Source organism: Triturus cristatus, chromosome 1_2 (genome assembly GCF_964204655.1).
Source record: "Triturus cristatus chromosome 1_2, aTriCri1.1, whole genome shotgun sequence".
Taxonomy (NCBI): domain Eukaryota; kingdom Metazoa; phylum Chordata; class Amphibia; order Caudata; family Salamandridae; genus Triturus; species Triturus cristatus.
In genome coordinates, this window is record NC_140580.1 from 1005092419 (window position 1) to 1005119555 (window position 27137).

Below are 27137 nucleotides of genomic sequence, written 5' to 3' on the forward strand. Positions count from 1 at the left end.
TTGAAAAGTTGGCCAGGGTTGGCACAGGTTTTTTGTTAAGTATTGGAAGTTTGTGAGCAGGGGCAGGAAAAGGGTAGGCAGGTAGTCTAAGTTTCAGGATAGACGTTTGTTAGTTACAGTTGCAGGAAGGCAGGTAGGGTACTGTTTCCTGGCACAGCTTACATTGCAAGATTTTTTTTTTTGTAAAAAAAAGAGACTTGAACAGAATTAACAACTGGAGTCAATAAGTACAGTGATTCAGATTTGTCTCTCTCCCCAACCCCCATCTGTCAGTGGTAATATGCGTCTATAGCTGTATGTGTGAGAGCAGTAGCATTTCCCAGCATGTCCTCTGCTACTGGAGAGGCATACCAGTTCGATAATGTCCCAGTCAGTTTTGAAAACTGCACTTCATTTAGCCAACCCCAACCATCTCATTAATCGTGAATACTCATCAACTCCCTGTATCAATGTCTTGAATTCTGCTAGTATTGTGTCCCAATTATGGGCCACTGGATATTTGTTTAACCCCAAGGCGTCCTCCCTCTGTAGCGCTGTACAACCAGGCCTTAATTGGGGGAGGGTTGGGGACCTCCACCTACGAGTGAAAAGCCGCTTGTCAGTTTAGAAGCCCAAGTCAAGGAATCGGGAAGTTATCTTATGTTTTTTGGCTCTAGTGAATAAACCCAGCACACACGCCTCTCGTGTATGTGATGCTTGACATTCCGTGCAAGAGGATAGCCGGGTTGTGATTTCCTGTCACTAGGTATGTAAGGCGGGACAAGACCATAACACGTGGAGTAAATCAGCGTTTGCTAGGGCCCATCAGGGTCAGGCAGCATCTGTACGGTGAAAGTATCTGTTTATTTTGGCGGGCGTGAGATATGCCCTATGTATAATATAAAACTGTATTAACTGGAATTTAATATTCCGTGGAATGTTGGTTGTTCCTGCTAGTATCTCAGCCCACTCCCAATCTGTACAGTGATGAGTAAGATAGTGTTCCTAACGGCCTTGCAACTGTGTTTGCGACGGCATTGTACGAGTCCACAACAAAGCCGTTAACTAGTTTATTATGTGTCTACCTGTTCTCATAACCTGTCAATATTGTATTACTAAGTGAGACTGCGGTTCAGTTGTCACATTGCCTCATGCGTGAGTCAGTGCTGCCAGAAGTGAATTGTATAATAGGAATAGTCCTTATGGTAAGTCAGCGCCACATGTTACATCTCCATAAGAGAGTGAAGTAGCCTTGTTATATAAATCCCTAAAGTAGAGAAATCCCTAATTTATGTAAGACAGCTGCATGCCAGGGAATGAGCTATGCTGTGAATGTAAAGGCTGCGTGTCTAGGTGTGCCGAAAAGAGGTAGCGCTTGTGCATATGGGGTCATCGATCGTGTCAGGTAGAGGCTCCTTCGGCAGCAGCGGTATGCAACTGGGAGTCCGGTGTGGCAGTACGGGTGATCAGATGGAACAGATGATGAATTTGAGGCATTGACCAGGGCGGCAGTGTGGTAGCTGTGTCAGTCAATTGTAGGCCTGAGAGCCACTTGGAAAGACACCCATTGTAGCAGTAGAATTCCAGGTTTGGTCCCGCTAAACTGCCCCGATCAAGGGGTGCATACAGTTTAGTCAATGCCACTCTGCAGCACCTAGTAATCCAAATAAATTCCAGTATTTGTTTTTTCAAAATCTTGTAAAAATTTGACTGGGATGCAAATGGGCAGATTAGGAAAACAGTATTGGGGTCTAGGAAGGATCACCCTTTTCAGCAGAGCGACCTAATCCATCATTGACAGTAGTAATGATCTCCAAAATAAAGTTATGCCCTATGATGTGTCTTTTTAGGTGAGAAGGCTGATAATTCCCTGGTAAGAGTAAAAACAAGTTAGTCACTTGGTCTTGCTGTCCTCTTCTAAGCAGTCCCATTGCCAGTACAGGAAATTTAGGGGCTACAGTCCTGCTTAAACAGAGTATGACCAGAATATTGTTATTAGAATATTTTACATCTTAGATCTTGTCCTAAATATAGTTTACTAAAATAGTGGAGTTAGTAATACAAAATATTGTGGTGGCATATTTTTGTATCCGGTATTTAGCAAAATATTTACGTCAGACAATACTACTATATGTGATCTTTTTAAGTACAGCCGTTTTTGGGCATTAAAAGGTACTCTTCCTTGCAGCAACAACATCATCAAAAATCCTTTAGACAATACAGGGACAAAGGCTCAAGCAGGATGAAACGACTGCATCCTTTTATTTGTTGACACCTGTTCAGTTCCTCATGAAACCAGGTTGACTTCTCTGTCATGAAGCGATAGACACCAGTGAGCAGTAGACTCAAGGTGTCTATTGAAATTGCAGGGAATAACTTCAGATAAACAGTTATCCCGTTGATCAAGTTTGGGTACTTTAATTTTTACAGACACTTTTTTGTAACTCTCTCTACATCCCTACACACAACAGCTTGATGAAAGACGTCTTGCCTCTTGAGAAAAGGTGCAGCAAAAAAAATTCCACCAGCTCAGAAGGAACTTTGACGTTAATAAAGATACCTCCTTGTTGTGGTAAGTAATTTTGAGACCAATTCGAGACCTCGATACTAAAGTTTCTCAGAAACAGAAATTAAAGATGGTTACGCTTAATATTTTCAATGACTGGTTAGTTTTGTGGACCCCTTTTTTCTCATATTGACATTATTCCTCGATACAAATAGCTTTGTAATAGTTCTCTTTTTTCACTTCAAAGTCTTGCGATTCATCCTCACGTCAGATTTTAAAAGTGTTAGCAGTAGTGGCAGCCCGATTTCACAGACATACCATCCATGTGCTTATGTATAATTGACTCGTAAAATAACTTTCACCTCGAGCTTTCCCAAATTCTGATCAGAAGCTCAAAGGCATTGGGTAAAATGAGGTGAGAAAATGTTGCAGATGAATGTGCGGAATATAAGTCCCTTTTCCGATGGAAATAAAGATATCTAATGAATCATTAAAGTGTCTAAAGATATCTGTTTAATGAATTCAGAAAGAAATGTGTTGGATAATAATGAAAGAAAATAATCTCTGTACCATTGAAATGAAGGTAGTCCTTAGTAGCAGACAAAGCAAAGGTGTCTTTGGTGAAACAAAGGGGTCGATTACGATGTCTGTCGGTATGCGTCCGACCGCTCGTTGGAGGCTTACCGATCAATATGGTAGGTTTACACTCCGACCACCCAATTATAATGTAGACAGTCTGAATGTAAACTGACCAGTCTTTCAGACTGGCTTCCGACGTGCTCAAGGAGCCCATCTGCCAGTCGGAAACCTTTCATAATCCCCTATGGATGGGGTTTCTGCGGTGGGGTTCATGGTGTCTGCTTCTGACAGACTTATGTCTGACTTTCTGACATGAAAAGCCTGTCTGAAAGCGACTTTGGTGGACCCTATGGTGCCCCGCTGTTAATCCCTACACTGTTTGGTAGGCACCGGGAGGTGCCTGCCACGCGGTGCTGGGATTAACAGAAGCTCCCATTTCTTCATGGGAGCTTGTGCTGCTGCAGGTTTCCGACCGTAGAACATTCCCCCATATTGAAATGGGAGCTTGCAAACGCATCCTGTATGGTCGCATTGTAATTGCAGTGTCAGGACCGCTCACCATAGGTCGGTCGGTCCCGAAACCGCAACAGTGTCAGGCAGACTTATGTCATAATTATGAGTTTATGGTACCGGACAACGGCGGACAGAGAGACCGCACTACCTTATGTAGTTCCCTTGATATTACTCGGTCATCAGAAATGAAAAGTGCGTGCACAAAAACAAACTCCAGCACTTGCCGTTGAAGAGTGCTAACTGCTATGCAGACAACTGAAGAAACAGGTTGGTGGAGTGGTGCACCGCTTATTAAAACGTCAATGATGGTTAAAGAGTCAAATAAGCCTTAGTAGGTGATAAGTCCCTTTTATTTTCAAAGACAAAGATTAGCCAGCCAACGCGTTTCGTTCATAAAATGAACTTCTTCAGGGCTGCAATTTACAATGAAAACACATAAATAGTGTGCACTCAACACATACCTGCGTACAGTATGGTGACACAGAAGTGAGAATGGAAACAGATAAAAGTAATCCGAGATAGGAAGATTAAGTGTTGGGAAGGGTAAGAAGTGAACTAGTGAACAAGTCACATGTGTATGATGAAAATGAGGGGGGGTTGTAGGAAAGGAAGAGAAATAAGGGAAATAACCAAAGAAGATGGTTTGAGAAACAAGGTAGTGACAACTTAAATGGAAATAGACTTGACATTAAACATGTTTCTAGGGTTATGTAATTTAGATCCAATCTCTAGAGTCAAAGGACCAAAGACAAAAAAACAGCGAAATCAGGAAAACATGGCCAGGCACAGAAAACGGTGTCTTATAGCAAAAAAGGTGTAGATTTGTAAAGCAATTAAAGGTGGATCATTAAAATCTTAATCTATGACTGAATATAGTAATAGTAATATATCATACTATATGCTGATGGTGTTTAGCCAAAAAACAGAAAAGCACAAAACACTGGCATGATGTTAAAAAAGTATGTCAAACACTTTTCACGCAAAAAGAAAACGTGAAAAAGGAACATGGAAAAAGGAAAGAGTTAAATAAACACACACTGGTTCTTGAATGAAATAAACTGGTGCTCCCTGTCCCCTTGTTTCATTGAACGTATGTGAAAAAATGTATGCATAGTCTTAATAAAATAAAGAAAGGGGGGGGGAGTTGTCGGTAGACTAGGGAAAATAGTAAACCTTAATCAACATTAGTATTCCTGACATAATTAAGCTAAAGAATCGGCCCAAAATTATATATATGTACATAATGTAGAGAATGAAAGACAAAACATCAATAATAACAAATGAAGATATACAGTCCTACCAAGACAGCTCATATAAATTGAAACTACCACTTGGCCCTTAATATAAGCAATCAATAGCCCGCAAACGTTGGTAATGAGCCCCAAAGAGTATAGAAAAGCTTATATAAGTACATACCAAAATAAAGGCGCTCTTGTCACAATACATTCGAAAACACCTAGGTCTAGGTGGACACAGTACAGCGCACGGGCCACCTTGATAAGGGCCTGAATGTGCTGTGAAGAGAAAGGATAAGAAAAAAAAATATCACATTTGCACAAAAGGAAAAAATAATAATTTATTGAAAGTATAATGTCACAGGAAAACTCGGAGGGGAGCAGATATGCAGCATGAAAATCTGGCAATGAAAAATAACGTCGAGATGGCTCAACAAGGGGCGTGTGGACTAAAATGAGGTCTATCCCATGATGTCAAAGTGTTAGGATCTAACTGGGGGGCAAAAATGACCTAATAAAGGAAAAAATGGAAAATGAAAATGTCCGGCACGAAAGTAAAGGCGGAAGGGAGCGGGCCTTAGTGTGGTCCAATTAAGAGCTGGACTAAAAAGAACCTGTCGTGGTAAAAGAAACGAGAGTCTAAGCAGATAATATACAATATAAACAATTAATTGAAAGAATGAGTCGCGCACACAAAGAACAGCAAAGGGAAAGTGTCTCGCTATAATGCCTCGGAGCCTATGTCTATGCCTTAGTGTGGTGCAATTAGGATCTGGACTAAAAAGAACCTGTCGTGATAAAAGAAACGGGAGTCTAAACCAGTACTATACAATGTAAACAATTACGTGAAAAAATAAGTCGCGCACACTGAAAGCAGCAAGATGAAGTATTTCGCTATGATGCTTCAAAACCTAAGCCTGCGACTGAAAACCGCATGTCAAGTAGAAAGATAAGAAGAGTCAGAAAAGGTAAAATGGAGCATACCTGTGCGCCGGGATGCGAAGGACTCGTTCCTTCAGGGAAAATCTGAACGGGTGCTCAGAACGGTGAACAGCGGGAGAATAAGTAGCTGTGAGGCGAGCACGTTAGCACGTCTCTACGCGGGGAGGCTCAGCGGTGCGTAGAGTGATGCAGTGGCAGCCAGAGGTACTGATGTATCTAGAGCTCTGGGATCCGCGGCCAAAAAAGGGGCAGAGTCGGAACTAGTAAAAACGCTCCGTGGGGAGAAATGCCATAGACTCTTGGAAGTAGATGGCCAGGGATGGCAGAGTCAGCACTAAATTGCATTGCCGTGCAGAGGTAACAATAAAACAGGCATAATGGAGAGCCAGTCATGGTCGCATAATGCATGATGTTAAAAATAAAAAATAAAAAAGAGGAATGTAATTGTCCATAAATAAATTGGACTGAATCTGTGTGCAAAAGATGATTGAATGAAAGATATATCTAACGAAGCACCAAAATCAATATGCATAGAGTGATGAAGGAAAAAACCAAGATAACAAAAAATGAATAGACAGACAATAAATGAAAGTAAAAAATAAAAATAAAAATAAAACTAAATAAAATTAAAATTAAAAAAAGGGGGATTGAAAAGACCGTGAATAGAGAAGAGCGCCTAAAATAGGAAAAAATGATGGGCGGAAGAAAAAGGCGAAATAAAATAAAGAGAATAATTCACTAAGAAGAACCCAGATATCCAAAAATTCAATCATGAGAGAATGTGCATGTGTCATTCAAAAATCAAGGCTCTATCATGAAGGAACACATGGCAAATGTGAATATATATCAGTCTGGCTTGGTTACAAAAAGTAATGAAACTCGTGGTCAGAATTGTGTCCCCTGTTGACCGCATCAAGTCTACATATCCATTTACATTCAGTTCTTCTGAGTGACAATTCCCTATTGCCACCCCTGTTATTCAGTGGGATGTGATCTATCCCTAAGAAGCCAAATTTGATGGGTCCTGAGTGTGTAGTGCGGTAGTGTTCTGTCATGGGGTAACTGTCATCATTGTTGATGAGCGCTCTGCGGTGTTCTTGAATTCTGGTTTTGAGGTTGCGAGCTGTACTTCCTACATAGATGATGCCACACGGGCATTCAAGGATATATACAACGAATTGCGTATTACAGGTAATATGGAGCCTAATGCGGTGTGTACGACTTGAATTGTACTTGAAATGTTTGCTTTTGTTGAGTCCCAGGCAACATACATTGCAATTGGTGCACGTGAAAAACCCTTCTGGAGGATGTGGCAACCAGGTAGAGGTGTTGGCATTCTTTGTAGTGACGTAACTGGGGCATAGTGAGTTTCTGAGCGTGCGCCCTCTCCTAAAAATCAAAGATGGATGGTCACTAATAATGGTGCGTAGGGTGGGAATTTCAACCAACAGATGCCAGTGTTTTCGGAATGCCTTGAATATCTTGTCACTGTGTGAAGTGTAGTTGGTGAAGAAGGATACCCTTTCTTTCCTGGATTTGCTGTCAAGTGCAGGTACCCTACGTGGATTCTTAGTAGTTAGTGTCTCTGCCCTGGGTAAAGTGAGTACTCTTTGTTCAGCCTTATCAACAGTTTTCTTATCATAACCTCTGGATGTAAAACGTGCTTTGATGTCGGCAATGTTATTCTTGAAAGTCCCTTCCTCACTGCATATACGACGTGCTCGTACCATTTCACCATAAGGGATGTTGGCAATTACAGATTTGGCATGAGCACTGTCTGCGTGTAGGACACTGTTGCATGATGTGGGTTTGCGGTACAAGGAACTATGGATTACCCCTTCTTTTATGAAGAAATGAATATCCAGGAACTCAATCCGTGTAGGATGGTTCTGCATAGTGAGTTGGACATTGTAGGGGTTCTCATTCAAGTAATGTAAATAATCCAGCAAGAGTGTTTTGGTCCCTGACCAGATACAGATGATATCGTCTATGTACCTCCCCCAGAAGACGATGTGTTGGGTCCTGGGGGAGGCACATTTTGCCCATGCGTGTTCTTTCTCATACCAACCCATGAAGAGTCCCGCATACGAGGGCGCAAATCTAGAACCCATCGCGGTCCCTCGTAATTGTTGGTACCATCTTTCATTATGTTTGAAAAAATTGTTGCTGAGAATAAGCTCAATCATATCCATAATCATGTTGTTATATGAAAAGTGTTCCGCCCCTTCAGTGTCTAGGTAGTGACGAGTGGCAAGCATGCCGTACTGTTTTTCAATGCAAGTGTATAGTCCAACTACATACAGAGTGACAAAGCTGAGTTCTTCAGACCAAATTAAACCGTCCAATTTGCCCAGGACGTCATTACTATCTTTAAGGTATGTCATAATTATGCCCAAAGTACTTTACACAGCTTCCTGATTTGTTTTCTAATGAGAGCGAAGGTGATCAGTATGGTGTTTAAAGCATGCTAGATTTAGAAGAGGAAGATTACAAATGGGGATTTTTATTTACGAAGATCCACAAGTGTCTTCTGAAGGATCCAGAAGGAAAATTATATCTTTTGTCCAAATTTATCTGAAAGCAACACGTTAGTTAGATTCCTTACCTTAGAATATCCCCAGGCGTCAGGCTGGATCCGGAAAGATTTTTCGTCAGCAGTACCCCTGCGCGTCGGTAGGCGTTGTCTGCGGCTCCGCGTCAGTCGTCGGCGTAGTGATCGCCGGGATGATGTCGTCGGAGTACTTAGACGCCGCCCTCACGCGCTGACATCAGTTCTTCTTTTTTCAGCGCCAGAAAAGGGCAGATCCAGGAGGAGCGTACCCTTAGTCATTTTTTGACTAACTATTTGAAAATGTTGTCTACCTTTTTCGAGTCGACTTCGACTCGTGGTGCCGGTAGGGATGCCCGGGTTCAAGCCGTGTGACGTCTATCACCGACTGTCGGTTACCGCCCCCCCCCCCCTCTGTGTCTCTACTGTCTTTGGGCCAACCACGATGTCAAGTCGTGCCCCGACTGCTGGTCCTTGACGTCGAAAGCTAGGTGGGAGCGGTCCCGCAAGCTCCTTGAGATCCAGCAGTCTGCTCCACGCCGCTCGAGGTCCCGGTCGAGGAGGAAGTCGAGGGACCGGTCTCAGAGCCGAGTTCATCACCGCTCGTCGGGATCCAAGTCCTCGCACTCAGGTTGGTCGAGGCATGGCAAAAAGAAGTTGAAGAAGCGACATCGCTCTTCTGCCTCCCCTCGCTGGTCGCGTGTCTCGGCCGAGGGTTTGGGTGGCACCACCCGCGCGGCTTCGCCGGAGCCGCAGGAGTCTCATCCGGCCCCACACCCTCCGGTCCCTGGGCTTCATGCGACTCCGGGCGAGATTCGAGACTTCCTCGTGGCCATGAGGACTCTCTTCCCGCCATGAGGCCTGCCGGCGCGCCTCCAGGCCCCGCAGGTCCGACTGGGGGTCCTAGCGAGCCGGAGGCTTCGGCGCTGTCGTCGACTTCGGTCCCGACGCCGCAGGCCCCCGTGGGATCCAGGCCTGGATCCCGGTTGACCTCACGACTCCTCCGCTGGCGCTGACCCCCATGGTGTCGCTCCCGACACCGTCCTCGGACGACGCCGTCCCTGGTTTCGGTCCGGCATCGGAGCGGCGCCTCTCGGCGCCATCTCCGGCGGCGATGGGCGAGCCTTTCGCCTATGACCCGGCTCCGTCATTTCTGCCTGTTTACCAGGGCACGGATGAAGGGGAGGACTGGGAGGGGTCTGAGGACCCTCTGGCACAGCAGTGCCAGTTAAGTCAGGACTGGGCAGATGAGCTGGGGGACGCCAGTGGTCTAGACACTTCGCCTGACACTGATTTCATCTCTCCTTCCGTGGCTACGGAGGAGGGTGCTACGTATGCTGTGGTGCAGCGCAGGGCGGCCCAGGCCTTGCGCCTGGAGCTCCCTGCAGCGGCCCTGAGGACTAACCTCACTGAGGTGCTTCAACCGCCAGTAAGCTCTTCGGAGTCTCTGCTGCAGTTTAATGAGGCCCTCACCGATGTTCTGATGGGCACTTGGTCCAAGTCCTCCAGTCTCTCCTGTGGATCGGAACGTGGCCCGGCGCCACTGCCCAGCTCCGGGCGACCCCTGCTTTCTGTCCTTACACCCCACCCCTTAGAGTCTGGTTATCCAGGCCTCCACATCCCAAACCGCCTTCCCGTCCGCACCGCTGGACCGGGAATCCAAAAGGATGGAACAGTTTGGCAAGAAACTGTTTTCCTCCCTCAGTCTTTGGTTGTGGTCCATTAATACCGCATGCCTTTTAGACCGTTACACCCACTCTCTGTGGGATACGGTGGCGGACGTGCTGCCCCAGTGTCCAGAGGAGGCCAGGACACGGCTCGCCAAGGCTCTTGCTGAGGGGCGTGATGCAGCACGGTATTCCATTAGATGTGAACTTGACACCACGGACTCGCTAGGTAGAGCGATTGCAACAACGGCAGCGATTTGTTGTCCCGCCTGGCTGAGGTCCACAAACTTTTCTGGGGATGTCCAGAGCACTCTCATGGACATGCCCTTTGATGGCCGTTGCCTTTTTGGCGACAAAGCAGATAGCGCGCTGGAGCGCTTTAAGGACTCCAGGGCTAAGGCCAAGTCCTTGGGTCTGTTGGCTCAGTGCCAGCAAACTTCTGCTTTTCTCCCCTTTCGTGGCCAAGGAAGGGGCGCCCCCGCATGTTCGTCTAGCCACAGGCCGCAGAACCAGCCTCAACGCGGTCGTGGATGTGGATTCAGCCGTGGCGGAGCAGGGGGACAGAGAGCCGGTCAGTCCACATCCGCTCCCGCAGCATCTGCCTCAAAGCCTTCCTAGTCGGAGCTTTCAGGCTCATTCCACGCCAGTGGGAGGCAGAGTTCGCCATCACCTACTCCACTGGCGTACCATCACTTTGGACAGGTGGGTGCTGCAAATCGTCTGAAGGGGCTACTCCCTCCCCTTCGAGGCGACCCCCTCCAGCAGTACCACCGCATGTCTGGGGATCATTGAACTTCTGCAGGAGGAAGTTACGGCCCTCTTGGCCAAGGGGGCCATTGATCGCGTTCTGGCCCAGAAGTAGGACGGGGTTGTTACTCCCACTACTTTCTGGTTCCCAAGAAGGGCAAAGGGGGCCTACACCCTATCTTGGACCTCAGGAGCGTCAACGCCTTCCTCCGGAAGGAGAAGTTCAAGATGCTGACTTTAGCTCAGGTTCTGGCTGCCCTAGACCCTGGAGACTGGATGGTAGCGTTGGACTTGCAGAACGCTTATTTCCAGATCCCCGTCCTGCCGGCCCACCGGCATTACCTGCGGTTCACTGTAGGCCACGAGCACTTTCAGTTTACCGTGCTCCCCTTCGGCCTCACCAGTGCCCCTCGGGTGTTCACGAAAGTGATGGCGGTGGTCGCAGGTCATCTGCGCAGATTAGGGGTTCCAGTCTTCCCCTATCTCGACGACTGGTTGTTGAAGGCGGGCTTGCCCTGAACAGTCGTCTTCCACCTCCAGACTACAGCCAACCTCCTGCATTCGCTGGGTTCTCCAACGTGCCGAAGTCACATCTGAGTTCCTCCCAGAAGCTCCTCTTCATCGGAGCGGTTCTGGACTCGGCGCAGTTTCGGGTCTATCCTCCCGAACAGCGGGTTCGGGATATTCAGGCTCTGATTCCAATCTTTCAGCCTTTATCCCGAGTTTCGGTCAGGATGGCCCTACGGCTGCTGGGTCTGATATCCTGCTGGTACATCACTCCAGGTGGCGGATGCGCGCTCTGCAGTCGGACCTGAAGTTCCAGTGGGCTCAACATCAGGGCAACCTGTCCGACCACGTCCTGATCTCGGAGGGCACTGCAAGACAGTTGCAGTGGTGGCTCACTGACCACGATTGGGTCAGTGGCAGGTCCCTCTCCGTTCCCCATCTGGAGAATGTAGTGGTGACTGATGCGTCCCTCCTGGGATGGCTGAGTCACATGGGAGAGGCGGAGGTCAGAGGCCTCTGGTCTCCGGCGGAGTCCCGGCTCAATATCAACGTATTGGAGCTGTGGGCGATCCGGCTTGCACTGAAGACATTCCTTCCCTCTGTCCGGGGAAGTGTAGTGCAGGTGTTCACGGACAATACCACCGCCATGTGGTATTGCAACAAACAGGGCGGGGTGGGGTTGTGGACCCTTTGTCAGGAGGCTCTGCGCCTCTGGACATGGCTGGAACATCGGGGCATCACCCTGGTGGTTCAACACCTGGCGGGCTCTCTGAACGCCAGGGCAGGCTAACTCAGCTGCCGGTGCATGATGGATCACGAGTGGCGTCTGAACTCGGACGTGGCGCAAGGTCTCTTTTGGCAGTGGGGAGAGCCTTGGTTAAATCTATTCGCCACCGAAGAGAACGCGCAATGTCATCAGTTCTGCGCATTGGAATTTCCAAGGCGGCGCTCGCTCAGATACTCTTTGTTGCGAGTGGAGTTGCGGCCTGTTATACGCCTTGCCGCCTATACCACTTCTGCCCAGAGTGCTGAAGAAGATCAGGCACGACCGGGCCAAAGTCATCCTTGTGACTCCGGATTGGGCACGAAGATACTGGTATCCTGAGCTACTCAGTCTGTCAATCGATCCCCCGATTCGACTGCCTCTTCAGGAGGACCTTCTATCGCAGCAGCAGGGGACGGTCCTCCACCCGAACTTGTCCAGCCTCCACCTAAATGCGTGGAGTTTGAGCGGCGGCAGTTGATGCCATTTGACTTACCTCCTGCAGTCTGTGATGTCATTCTGGCAGCCAGGCGTCCCTCCACTAAAACGGTATACGCCTGCAGGTGGAACAAATTTGTGGCATGGTGCACAGCAAAGGCTGTGGATCCCCTTTCCGCCCCACTTTCTGAGGTTCTCCTCTTTCTTTTTTCCCTGGCCCAGCAGGGCTCTGCTCTGGGCACCATCAAGGGATATCTTTCAACTGTTTCAGCCTTCTTGAGGCTTCTTGATCAGCCTTCTCTTTTCAAGTCCCCTGTTGTCAATAGATTATTGAAAGGCATTACTCACATGTTCCCTCCTGTTCCCTTTGTAATGCCTCAGTGGTACTTGAATCTGGTGTTACATTATCTGATGTGCGCTCCCTTTGAGCCACTTCATAACTGTCCTCTTCGTCTTCTGACTCTCAAGACTGCTTTCCTGGTTGCCATCACCTCTGCCAGAAGAGTGAGTGCGCTCCAGGCTCTTTCTTCTAAACCTCCTTTCCTCTCTGTCCATACGGACAAGGTTGTCTGAGGACTCGCCCTTCTTTTCTTCCTAAGGTGGTTACTGCCTTTCACATCGGGCAGTCCATTACCTTACCCACCTTCTTTCCGCCTCCGCATCCCTCGAAAGAGGAAGAAAGGCTCCACCGTCTGGACCCAAAACGTGCACTCTCCTTTTATCTGGATCGCACAAAACCGTTCCGGGTGAACGACCAACTCTTCGTTGGCTACGTGGGCGCTAAGAAGTGCACAAGCGAACCATCTCTCGGTGGGTCGTTTTGTGCATTAAGGTCTGTTATTCCTTGGCTAAGAAGTATCTTCCTGTGGGGGGGGAGGGCCCAATCCACTCGGGCCACAGCGGTTACTACTGCCTTGGGACGGGGGGAGTCACTCTGCAGGACATTTGTCAGGCAGCAACGTGGGCCTCGCTGCACACGTTTGCCAAGCATTACTGCCTGGACAGCCAAGTCCGGAGAGACTGCTTCTTTGGCCATTCCGTTCTCCAGGACATCTTGGTGTGATCTTGGTTCGCAGATCCACCACCGGGGTTGGTATTGCTGGGGTATCTATTCTAAGGTAAGGAATCTAACTAACGTGTTTCTTTCAGATGCACAAGTTACTTACCTTCGGTAATGATATATCTGTAAGAAACCTTAGTTAGATTCCTTACCCCCCCCATCCCATCCTCCCCGTTTTGCGAACCGATATCTAGGGTTAAGGTCATCCCTTTCAGGGCCCTAGTTTCATGGCACCAGTGCCGGTTTCTTGCATGGCTCTGCGTTCCTGGCGCGGAAAGCTATGTACAGAACTGACGTCAGCGCGCGAGGGCGGCGTCTAAGTACTCCGACGTCATCCCGGCGATGCCGACGACGGACGCGGAGCCGCAGATGACGCTTACCGATGCGCAGGGGTACTGCTGACGAAAAATCTTTCCGGTTCCAACCTGGCGCCTGGGGATATTCTAAGGTAAGGAATCTAACGAACTAATGTTTCTTACAGATATATCATTACCGAAGGTAAGTAACTTGTGCAATAAGTCTTCACTGTAGTTCAAATTGGTAGTCCATGGGCACTGATTAAGAGTGGATACCCAGCTATTTAGACAAGGATGCAAGAGCCAGTATATAACACGTAGTGTGCTAAAGACCCACTTATGAGTATAAGGTGTGTATTGCCACTAATTTGGTTTGTGACTTAAATAGATTTTTATTTAAATTAGGCTGACATGGAGACAAGGTGAGATTGACGGATGTAAAAAAGGAGTTGAGTTGGCGATTAGATTATTTTGATGCTTGGAATGGGCAAATTCTTTTGGTACAAATCTGAATTTTATTATGGAATCTAATTAAAGTTTCCATGGATAACAACCCCTGTAGGACAGCAAGAGACAGTTGGAAAATGAACAGCGGAGGAGAGGACTCAGCATATAAACTGTTTGGATTTGAAATCTGGTTTGATTTCATTGAGAGGTTTTCTAGGTGTAGAGAGGTGGCTCTTTTTCATCAGGATCAGCTGCCTGGTGTATATAAACAGATTAGGTGAAGTAGATTGCTGAATCTCACGATTTAAGAATTAGTTCTAGTATATTTTGGAATACTATATAGTTATTGGTTCTTGTCTTATAGGACAAGAGCATCTCTTGGTAGAGAGTGGTGTGCTGAATGTTCTTGCTCAAAAGATTTCCATAGATTCGAACAGTATGGACGCCTTTCAAAAGAGGTTACTATGGTCCTATTCGCTTAAGTGACAATGAAGAGACTCCTAGCATGGAATGTTTGAGTAAAGCAGTGCACAGAAAGGAAGGTGAATCCCTTGGAAGTTTCTGATATAATGATAGTAAATTTTAGGTTATTTAAAAAATGATTTAATTATAGAAGGGGAGCTGATGCATTTTGAGGAAAGATCAATTAGTAGGAATTCTTGATGTGAAAATTTATGATGAGAATGACATTGCAGAGTTAACACAGTTTCAAGTTTCCAACAGTTGAGTTGGAAGTTGGCATCTTTGTTATGTTTGATATTTTCAGAAGTGTTTCATATGTCCAGAGTTTGGAGTGGGTAGTTGGTAATATAATGAAGGTGGGATGTTGTATACAGGAGAGTTGAAACCGTCGCTTGGATAATGTATCCTCAGTTTGAGGAGTTTCACTTGGGTTTAGTGACAGAAGAATATAGATTTTATTAAAGACCGGCGGCCTGTATAATCCCTGTTAGAACTGGCACCATTGGCATGGGTCTCCCTTCCATTTTTCGCTGTTGCCTCATCTGTTTTTGCTGGTCTAGATGGTTTAGGCACTTTGTCACTGCTGTTCAGTGCCAAAGTGCAAGTGCTCCCTGTTGTAAATTGATGTAGTGGATTAGTGATTCCATGATTGGCTGATTTGTTTTACTTGTCAGACTCTAGTACAGTGCACCATGTTTGCCCAGGGCCTGTAAATCAAATACTGCTGGTGGGCTTGCAGCACTGATTGTGACACCCACAGAAGCAGCTTGTAAAATGTGATTCAGGCCTGCCATTGCAGAGCCTGTGTGCAGTCTGGGACTGCCATGTCGACTTGGCAAGTGCACACACTTGCCAGTCCCTAAACCTTCCCTTTTCTACATGTTAGTCACCCCTAAGGTAGGCCCAAGGCACCCCTGTGGGCAGGGTGCATTGTATTTGAAAGGTCAGACATGCTCTGATGTGTGTGGCATGTCCTGATAGTGAAATACTGCCAATTTCGTTTTTCACTATTGCAAGGCTATCTGTTCCCATAGGCCAGAATGGGCAGTTAGTTTATAACATCTTATAAACCTAACTGGCCCTAGGAACAAGATGGAAAAATAAAGTTTAGTATGCCTGAACTCCGAATGTTAAAGCGCATCTTTTGTAGAGGGTGACTTTTACATTCTGTGTTTAAAAATACCACTTTTAGAAAGTGGGTATTTTCTTGCCTAACCATCCAGTATGCCTCTGCTAGGTTTGTGTATTCCATGTCTGGCTTGTGAGTGACAGGAGCTGGGAGAGGGCTGTGGCTCCAGACGTTTGAGTCAGGGCTGGGTTGAATGGGACCTGGGTTGAATTTGAAGTAGGAGGAGGAGATTACCTTTCACCTGAATGGACCGGGTCTGCCTTCAACAATGCTGTCTCCCCCTCCTGCCAGGAAGCTGCACCAGTGAGAAAAGAACTGGTTTTGGCTGGGTACAGACACTCTGCCTTCAGAGAACAAAGAATTTGTGTATATTAAAAGGGGGACCCAGACGTTTAGGTCTCTTCTGGGAATCAAGAGGAACCTTTGTCAAGGAGAAGAGCCCGATAAGCTGAGGAGGAATACTGCCCTTGTGAAACTGCTCAAAAGGATCCCAGTCAAACATTCTAAACCATGGTTTAATAGTACCTAAATGATGAACGGCGCAATCTAAGACTTTCGGAGAGACTCTGGAGAAACTCGCCTTCCCCCACAAATCTCCCTCAACTGAGGAAAGTGAGAAGCGTTTACAATAAACACATAAGATTGGCAAAAACCGAACACTTCAGAATTCAACTAGATGAAGCCAAAAATAGACCAAAAAAACTCTTTGAAATCATTAAGGAACAAGCTAACCAATCATCTTACCAGAGCTCTAATCTGCTACCCCTGCTCCCTAGTGGTAATGAGTTTACAGCTCACTTCGCTGATAAAACAAAGAAAATAGAGCTGGAGCTATTACCTACCACCCCAACTTCATTATTCAAGATCTCGCCCGCAGGATCAGGGGAGGTGCAAGATTTCACGACAACATACTTGCCTTTGGGCAGATCTCTCAAAAACAACGCCTCTTGGAGCAGTTTTCTCCTACCAGACTGCAATGAGATACTTCGCAACATGGCATCCATCAAACCCTCCAACCATTTTGGTGATCCTCTACCTGCCAAGCTCTATAAAGATTTAATCTCAGCCTTTCTCCCTCTTTGGTCCAAGATCATTCATGAATCCCTCTTACAGGGGAAGATTCCTGACTGCCTAAAAATTGGGCAGGTTACCCCCATTCCTAAGAAACCTAACGCTGACCTATCAGATCCAAACAATTTTCGACCTATCACCAGCAGCATGACTCTAGCTAAGTTGCTTGAAAAATGCGTGCATTCACAGCTCTGCAAAAAATATACTGAGAGATATCAACTCCTGGATCCTCATCAGTCAGGATTCAGAGCAGGGCACAGCACGGTAACGGCACTAACTCACATTGTTGATGACGCCGTGAGAGCCCTTGACCAAAATGTCCCATGTCTCCTGATCCTTCTAGACCTGTCCTCCGCCTTCGATACCATCAAACATGAAAACCTGGTTGATCTCCTACCACATAGGATGGACTTTTCGGGCTCGGTCCTAAACTGGTTTGCCTCCTTCCTTCAAAACTGCACGCAAAGGAACAAAGTTAATCATGCCCTCGCTTCCAATACCCCTGTCCTGATTGGAGTTCCCCAAGGTTCTACGCTCTCGCCCACTATTTATGGAGCCTCTTGTGGTCATTTTGAACAGAGCGAACCTTCAATATCATATGTACGCGGATGACACGCAATTGTACCTGAAGATCTCCTCGCAAGAGGACATAAAAACCTTAAATACTGCACTTGCCCAACCTCAACAATGGTTAGCTCAGAACCATCTCCTACTAAATACTCAAAATGCTATTTCTATTGATAACCCCTCCTAATCATTCAGCTCCTACCCTTGAGTGGATTAAACACCTAACTGCTCTGAACTGCACACCTCATGTCGTAGACTCTGACAAATCTTTAGGTATCACCTTAGATAAACACCTAAAAATGGAAGCCCACATTAGTGCTACTACTAGGGGAGCCAATTTCCAACTCCACACGCTGAAGAAAATCAAACCATTCCTACCCCCCCGAAGATTTCAGGCCGGCGGTTCAATCACTGATTATCCCTAGATTGGGATATGGGCAGGACTTCCCAAGCTAGCTTGGCTCCACTCAGAGCTACCTTGAACGCATCAGCCAGACTTTTAACGGGCTCGAGGAAATTTGATCACATCTCACCCGAGCTTTTGCAGCTAAATTGGTTATTTATTGAAGCTAGAATCCTACTCAAGATAGCTTGTCTGACTCATAAAGCCATACACCACAATACCCCATACTACCTAGCAAATAAACTTGAGCTATCAGGCTCCAGCCGGAACCTAAGAAGTACATCCACCCTTCTCTTGAAACCTCCAAGATTCAAAAAGAAAAGATCGTACAACCGTGCGTTCACCAGTCTTGCTCCGAGAATCTGGAACTCCTTGCCATCCGAGATCAGATCCGATCCTTCCACTACTTCCTTTAAAAAAATGAGTCAAAAGGCATCTAATGAACCAACGTTAAGTCGATGATCCTCTACGCCACCTCTGATACACCCTACGTGTTATTCTTAAATGTTTTTCCACAGGTTGTAACTTCACTTACCTTCTTTATGTTTTGTATATTTACTGGCACCAACTCTGTACAGCGCTCTGATACCCATTTGGGTCTTGTTCGCACTATATCAATCTTTTCTAAATAAATAAATAAATGCTTTCCAGTGGACCGCAACTATGGTTAAAAGAATCTGAAGATGGGGAGACCAGTCTACAAAAATGAGGGGTCTTCAGTGGATAGAAAAATGTTGCCACTGATTTTATCAAATGAAGTGTATTTGAGTGGGTGGATTTAAGTCAATGTTGGTGATGATCATTGTCCCCAAGAAGGGTAGAAAGCAGGTTAACCGCTGTGTTGTTTGCCCTGCCCCAGTACAACTTCAACACACCAAAGGAGAGGCTGGTTTTCTTGTGGATTAATTAATTCATTTGTCCCGCCTGTCTTCACGATCACAAAGGATAGACTAGTGTTGAGGGAAGAGGCGATAGAAAATATTTTTGGCGTTGTCTATAAATCCGGTTTTGGTAAGTATTAGGATGTCGTGGTCCTGGTCGTCCGGAATGTTGAGGATCTCCAAGTGATGCTTAATTTCAGGACAGCAATTAAGCATTAGGAATGGAATAGAGAAGTATGTGGTTTTAGGAAAGGAAGTAACTTGTGGACTAATATGCACATGAATGGGTTTGGAATTGTCTAGCTTTTTGGATGGTAGCCAGCCAGAGTGAGTCTTTGGGTAGTGGTTGTGAACATGGTGAAGTTGATTTGAGGAGGCACAGGAGCATAGTCGAAAAACATCAGCTTTTGACAAGGTCTTGGAGTTTATCAGTAAGATTCGATCTTGTTCATAGAGGGCCAGGATCACTGTGCTGAGGTAGTTAAAAAATATTTTTCGTAGTTTTTAATACTTGGTCATTATGTTGATGAACTGGTGTGAGATACCAATACCTGACAGAGAGATATTGAATGCTGAGAGTGGTAATTAATGATGATTGGCAGGATTTCCCATTAAAATGTGTAGCCCAGAAAATATGAACAAGTAGGAATTCAAAGGGGAGCTACCCACAGGACTGCATTTTTGAGAGGAGATGGGGAAGGGATGATGGAGTGATAGTCACGAGGAATGGGAACTAGTAGAAGGATTATATTGAATGGAAGAAATAATATCTTGTGAGGAGTCGGAGTAAGAAGTAGACATGGTAGAGGATTGAATGCTTGAATAAGAGGACAGAGCACTGGCAAGAAGAGATTGATGAAGGCGATTGAACAATGCCAGATTCTTGCTGGAATGAATCACAGTTTTGACATTGTTAAAGATTGAAATTGACAGATTGGCTCTGAAGCTTGAAGAAGGTGGAACCGTTTTTGCCCACAGCATATGTTAGCGGTGATGGAGATATTTAACATCCCATGGTATGAGTTCGCCCACTTGGATGTGCTCAGTGTAAAGAGTAGGAGGTCTCTTTCAACGTTTCCATTTGAGACACCGTGATATTGGTTGATAATCATAGTTTCTGGGAATTCGCTTATGATCTTGCGTTTTGAAGTGTTTTGTTGTGCATTGTAGAGGTTGGGAGTTGGTGTATGTTTGGCAAGAAGTCACGAAATCGAAGGAGAGCTTTCATTAAATTAGAGTGTGAGATGTGTGATAGAAGGAAGTAGAGCTCCAAGGAAGGGAGCTGATTTACCAGAAGAGTATGAGCTTGCTTAGTGTTGCTGATAAACTAGGACATAAAAGCGAAGCAGAGTTTGCATAGCACTCTTTGGGGAAACTAGTATGATCTAGAGAACGAGGTAAGCCCCCTGGAGGAGATTACTAAGTTAAATTTGTTGGCATGATGCATGAAGAGGGGAAGAACAGCTAAGGTCATGAAAGACCCAACATGCTGCGGGTGCCTACCTAGACACCATGCCAGGCTGCCATACACAGGCGGTCACCACCAAATGGAGCAATGTACGACAGTGTATCACAGTTCATTTTCCAACGTTTGTTCCAGTTTGTCATTTCTGGCACGTAACAACCCCTATCACATAGGGATAACCACGAGAGTGCACACCACATCCTAGCATAACACACAGGCCACCTTACATGAATGCTGACACTGCATCGCCATTCGTTCCACAGTAACACCACTAAATTAAGACTACGAGGGAGACCATATGACACAATGTTATCCAACCTCATGTAAGGATGCAAAATGAAAGTGATGCTGCATCTTGTGGTACTGTCACTGATATAGATGTGATGTATTTAATCAAAGAAAATGGCAATAAAAATGATTGTTTAAAAAAAAAAACAACAAAAAAAAATGAATAACCCAACATGACCAAGCCCCCCTTGCTGTACAAAGAAAAGCGCAGAGTAAGATAAGGTAATCCTAAACAGTGTGGTTTGGGTGTTCAAGGGGTATTTAAAAGTGAATCCCTAGTACAGTAACTGGTGTGCATCCTAGACTTGTGTCGGTGTCTTAACGTGATGGATATTCTGTTTATTTATGGAAACCAAAGGACTCCCTACTTCTATTTCTGTGAAAAAGGCTTCATTGCAAAGGAAGCCAACCCTACCACTTCTAAACCTTTCAACATATTGTCTGGGGAGAGCTCTTGTTTTATTTAGATGTAAGCCACATAACTTGCAAAAATGGGCCTTGTTTTGTTCAGTTTGACCTTGGAAGTTTTACGTCAGATTCTGGAAGCCCAAGATGGTAGAACACATCGGGAAATCAAAATGGTCAACTCCAATGTGATTAAAAGGTAAATCCCCCCCCACCCCACACCTTTCCTAAAACTGCCTGGGCAGCCTGCTGCGGTTAAGGACTCCACATGGCAGTTTGGGACTCTAGTCCCCAGGCCAGTTTTTAGGTCTCGCTGAGCCCCAGCGCTTGCGCTGGCTCGCAGAGACATTTTGTATTTGGGATTTTTAAGGTGCTGCCAGTGGCCTAAAGCTTGAGTGCACGCGAGCGTGCACGCGCGCAGCCGCCAATCACTGCTGCGTGCGCACCACTCGCGTGCTTGCCACACAGCGCGGCCCGTCCTAGCGATTGCGATCACTTTCGCTTTGATCGCGATCGCTATTACTTTCACAGCCGCGCGGCCGTTACTTTTACGGCCGCGCGGCCAATGCTTGTTAGTCCTTGTTTTTTCTGTAATTTTGACTTTATTTCACTATGATATTTGGCTTGGGTTGCAGCTTCATCCTCTATGTCAGATATGCTACGTTCTGCTAAGTTGACACTATTGTGTTTGTTCATCAAGACGGTCCTTCATGTCATCTAGCCTCCTAGTAACGGAGTCTATTTTGATATCCGTTTGTGCCAGACTACCTCTCATTTCCAGAAGAATTGTGCGGACGTCTGCTGCATCTTCCAAGTCACTGATTCTGGCGGGTTCCACAGGGCTTTTTCATGATAAGTCCAGCGGTCCTGTGACCTGAGCGGTTTCTTGATGCCATCTGATGTAAGTTTAGACTGTTTACCATCAGGTTTCTCTATTGCACTCAATTACAGAAATACTCACATGGCATGCACCATTTTATGAGGTGGTTAAGTCGCTTCGGTGTCAGTTCTGATTCAGTTGCAAGTATATTTGCTCAGCCCACTGCTTGTTGTACAGCGCAGCTATATTAATTTTTTGGTTGCCAGATAGTTTACACTTCTAAAAAACCAGGCAGGCGGTTTGGGCCAGAGGACTTTGACTGCACATCAGTCATAGGACCTTGTATGACTTGAGGCAGACACAGAACACCGGTTATAGGAGGCTGACCCGAGGGTCTGCCATCCCCAGTCACCATAAGCAACACAATCAATAATCTGACCTGGCAAAAGCTGAGTACTGGGACGGCAAGCAAGGTAAATGTGAGGAGTGCACCTAGGTCTCGGTCTGCATTCACTCCGCTGCCCACCCAGGAGGAACAGCTTGGCCCACCTCCTGCATTAATAGAATGTAGAGCATTGCTGCTGAGTGATCTAGGACCAATGCCTATCAGAATCACTGTTGTGACGTGCATGTATGCCCGCTGGTCTCGCCAACACTCCCTCTTGGTGGGCGGAAGGATCACAGTGCCAGCCAGCCATTGCAGTTGCAGCCCTAAGCAGCGCAGTGCAGCACACTCTCGTTCACAGCTCATCACCAGGGTTCGCCGCGCTGGTAGCCGAGGCCTCGGCTATGCTCAGATCCGCACCTACATGCCACTGCCACAGTCGTGGCTGCTGGTTTTCCTCTCGTGCGGGTATTTAGTCTCTGCCTGCTGTTAAGAATTACGCTCTGTTTAGACTACTTGGTTGGCTCACGGTAGGTTGCTGTGGCCAGTCATGCTGTGTTTACGGATGGATGGCTTTGTTTTCAGGAAACATTTTGAGGATTTATATTCAGGTCTCAGGAGCAAAGTTAGCAAGCAGCCATCTTGATAGATGCCCTCTAGTGCTTCGCCCCCCCAATCTGCGTTCGGATGGTCGATGATCAGCTTAGCTACTAGGAACTAGGGGTTTTCAGTGTTTAGATTTGTATTTGAATGTTCCCGGTTGTTTTAACTAAAGTCACCAAATCACCTGCTGGCCTTCCCTTTTCTGATACTTTTCTAGTAGTAGTGATGTGAACTTCCTAATGGAAAAGCAGTGGTGCTTTAATTTTCCATGTTTCTTGAAGGCACACAGTATCAAACATGGTCAAGTACTTGATTGCATCTTCTCAGTTATTCAGTTGATTCCACTGCGATTTTGTTCCTTGAACAGATTTGGATTTGACTAATTTCGTGGTTGGAATATTATGTCCCTTTTCTATTGCACCGTGGTTAGGGATGTTGGTTTGTGAACCTATTACTTATGTGGGACAGGTTGTTTTTAGGTAGTGTTGCTGGTAGCTATCACCAGTCCTTTACTGATTATTCATAATTGTTTAGCCTACAGATCCTGTTCCGATGGGTGCTCATTTTGACCGTGATTGCATTGGCCTCTTGGTCGTCCTCATATATTTATTTTTTTTAGTGTTAATGCGGATGTTCTGCTATGTTGGGCATTGTATCCTCAGGAGCTATTTGTAGATAACCATAAGATGTTGTTTTTTATTTAATGGTAAGTTGACTTAGCTAGGTTTTCTTTAGTTCCTGAGTGCAATATTATATTGTTGAGTGGTGTCTTGAAGACTGCTGAATAACGTTCAGCTTCTGCAAGGGGAATTTGGATTTCTCAATTAAAAAGATCATTTTTGTTCGTAATGTTACTCTTGTTTTATTCGGTTCACCTTGCTGGCAGGGCAACAATGCAGCATTTAGAAATATGACAAAAATGTTTGATTTGTTTGGATTGATTTCCAGTGTATGCCTTGAGTTTGCTTGAGATGATTGAACCTAAGTTAGCATTTTACTGTTTGATCTGCCATCTCCCCATTCCTTGACTGGGATTAGAAGGGTGATTCTCTATAGTTTTTATCCAGGGTGACCTTTTTTTTTTTCTTCGTCGAGTGAATGAAGCTGTAGTTAGTGTGAACAGTAGAATTTTCCTAAGGATGATAAATTATGGACTGCAGAGTTACCTGCGTAATGCGATGGGGAGCAATCTGTTGCTGTGGGCCTTTTGTGCAGGGTTATTGCTTTTTTATTCTTGAGGTTTTCGTCTTTCGTGTTGGCAATTGCAGTACTTGGGGACACATTTTTCTCTGTTGAAGATGTCGGAAGTATGATTGGGAAGTGGTCAGGACTGAATGGCTTGATCCAGTTTTGGGTGATGTTAGCGGAGTTTATTAATGGAGTGGATTTGGAAGTGGTTTCTAGTGTTTCATCTTCATTGGTTACATTTGTTGGTGAAGAGTTTGTTCTCCTCAATGACCAGCAGTCCACCTGAGAGGATATCATTTTGATTTTAGGGGTTGTTTTTTTACTGCATACTGATCAGTAATACAACTTGCTCCCTTGTTTTTGTTTTTATTTGGTTTCCTTAGTCTTTTATGGATTTTCTTAGAGACAGATGGAGTAAGTTCATCTTTGTTCACTTTCGTTCTATACAACAACGAAAACAAAGCTGTTCCTAAAAGTCAGATATGAGAAAGGGGAGGGAAAACTTGTGTTCACGGACACTTAAAATATTGGATTTTGAGGCCCTCACACAAACTCAGGGCTATCGTAATTTACGTTACCCCCTTGAATGTATTGCATCATCATCGGGCTGCTCCTGCGTCGAGTCGGCTGGTGCAATACCCGACGGGCTCTTGTTCAAGGAGCACTTTGATGGAGATCTTTTAAATCCAATGAAGCCGGTGGATGCGTGCGTGTATGGGGCTCTAAAGTGATGTAGATGAAAGATACGTGAGTATTTAAAATAGGGGTCGAAGTACTTACTCAACTAATTTATTAGGAAGTCTTCTCCCCTAGTTAAAAGATTCTGAGGTTTGGTGTTATTAACTAAGAGTAATTAACTAAGTTATATACACTGCCTCAGTTAGGTCGACATGTTTCTCGCTCCATTTAGAGAAGTACTCTGGCGATTCTTCAGGACCAAAAAGATGTTTGTCTATCTACATCTAAGCTAATATTTAAATAAACAGTACGCAATCTCTGTCACAAATTGGTATTACCTGCAGCTCGGTCTACCTGTTGGGGGATAAAGGCCAAGGAGGTTAAAGAAAGCATTGTATAGTCACTGTTTATGTACATAAGATATCTCGTGAACCACTGAGTGCTACTATGGTGAAAGTGCACTCTAAACGTGAAAGGTGAAAAGAAACTAAGTGAAGACTAAACCCTGTGAAGTGACTTCTATTATACTCGGTGTTAATAAAATTCATAAATGGACTTACCCTAACAATTCTTAAGGATATCCCACTGCAGTTCCTGGTAGATTCACGCAAGGAGTTCCTCGCGTTCGGCTGAGAGTGAAGGCTGGATTAGCAAGAAAGAGGCCGCATTTTTGGTGAAGAAGAATCCACGCACTCCATACTTTTATACCCTACCAAAAATCCATAAGGGTATTTCACCTGTCCCTGGAAGGCCCATCGTATCAGGGATAGATTCTGTTTTAGAACCATTGTCCCAATTCTGTGACTACTTTTTACAACCTCTAGTCAAGAAGACTGCTTCTTACATACAGGACACCGCAGATCTATTAAGACTCTTGAATGAATTACCATCCACAGACGAGATCACACTATTGGTGACCCTAGATGTACAAGCACTGTACACCAATATACCACAGAGGGCCACTCTGAATCTGATAGAAGAGGTCCTGAATCATGGAGTTTGGGAACACAACACCCCCACGGGTTTCATCATGGAATGTGCCACCCTAACATTGACGGAGAACTTCTTCGAATTTAAAGGCCAGATTTACAAGCAGATACAAGGAACTTGCATGGGGAGCACGGTTGCTCCTAGTCTAGCTTGCCTATATATGTCTGATTTTGAGACCCGATACATTCACCACGAGTCCAACCCTTTTAGCACAGACATATACCTCTGGAAGAGGTTCATTGATGATATCCTCATCCTGTGGAAGGGGGATATGTCGACCTGTACCGAGTTCTGTGATTGGATCAACACACTTGATCCACACCTCAAGTTTTCAAAGACAGTGTCTGACAGTATCATTCCTTTCCTAGATCTAAATATCAGTCTACACGGGGGCACTTTATCCACCTCTCTATACAAGAAACCAACAGATCGTAATAGTTTACTACTATACACAAGTCATCATCCCCGCAGTCTGAGGGATAATCTACCCATTGGACAGTTCCTTAGGGTCAGACGAAATTGTAGTGACTTGGCAGACTATAGAGTAGAAGCGAAGAAATTGGCTAAGAATCTCCGGTCACGCAGCTACCCCACTAAGCAGATAGCCTTGGCCAGGAAGAGAGCCCGGAACAACAACCGTGAAGCCCTACTAGAACCCAAAGTGACAACTCCTAACGACACTTTGACCTGTGTCACATCATTTACTCCATTGTCAAATCAGATCACTAAAACAATTAAAAAACATTGGAGCATTCTGAACACAGGCACCATGCAACTCGAGATCCCTAGATTTGCATTCAAACGTACAAAAAACTTAAAAGACACCCTGATTCACACTCGGCCACGTCCACAGGGGCAAACAATCCAGAGACAACTATGGGATTTGCCACCTGTAACTGGACATTACCCTTGTGGCTCATGCTCAGTGTGTCCTATGACCACAACACACAAGTCTGTTCTCTTCAAGAATAATTTCAAATGGGAGCTACGTCGCCATACAAATTGCAACACAGCAAACTGTATATACCTTATCACTTGCCCCTGTAGACTGCAATACATTGGCATGACCACCCGCCCCATCAAAATACGCATGACGGAACATCGCAGCAATTTCCGCTGCAAAAAGATCACCACTAGAATGTGCACCCACTTCCTAGAAAAAGGACATCTTCCTGAGTCATTCACCTGGCTCATTTTGGAATCATTTTCAAGCATCACAAAGGATGCTTTACTTACAAAAGAACAGAGGTGGGTGTACAGACTGGGCACTCATATGACAGGATTGAACGACGCTATTCCATGGGCTTCGATCAAACCCCCGTGAATTATGTACCCAATAACATCATCCCCCTGATACACTGAACTCTCCTACACTGACATATAGCCAGTGCATGACAAATGACGAACATACTATGACCCCTACCTAAGATGGCGACCGGGTCTGCCACAGGCTGCTAGTTAGCTATACGACATCAGTCTCCGTCTCTCTTCCCCCCCCCCCCCCCTACATTCCTCCCACACACCCCCCCTTTTTTTAGATCAGTGCCTTGTAAATAACAAACGAGGTCCCAATAG

General features: G+C 45.6%; 1 protein-coding gene across 2 annotated transcripts in view; it reads left to right on the forward strand.

Annotated features, from left to right (window-relative positions):
• The window catches only part of ARRDC1 (arrestin domain containing 1), a 764178-nt gene that overhangs the window by 60862 nt on the left and 676179 nt on the right, over window positions 1-27137 (forward strand). The window lies entirely within an intron of this gene.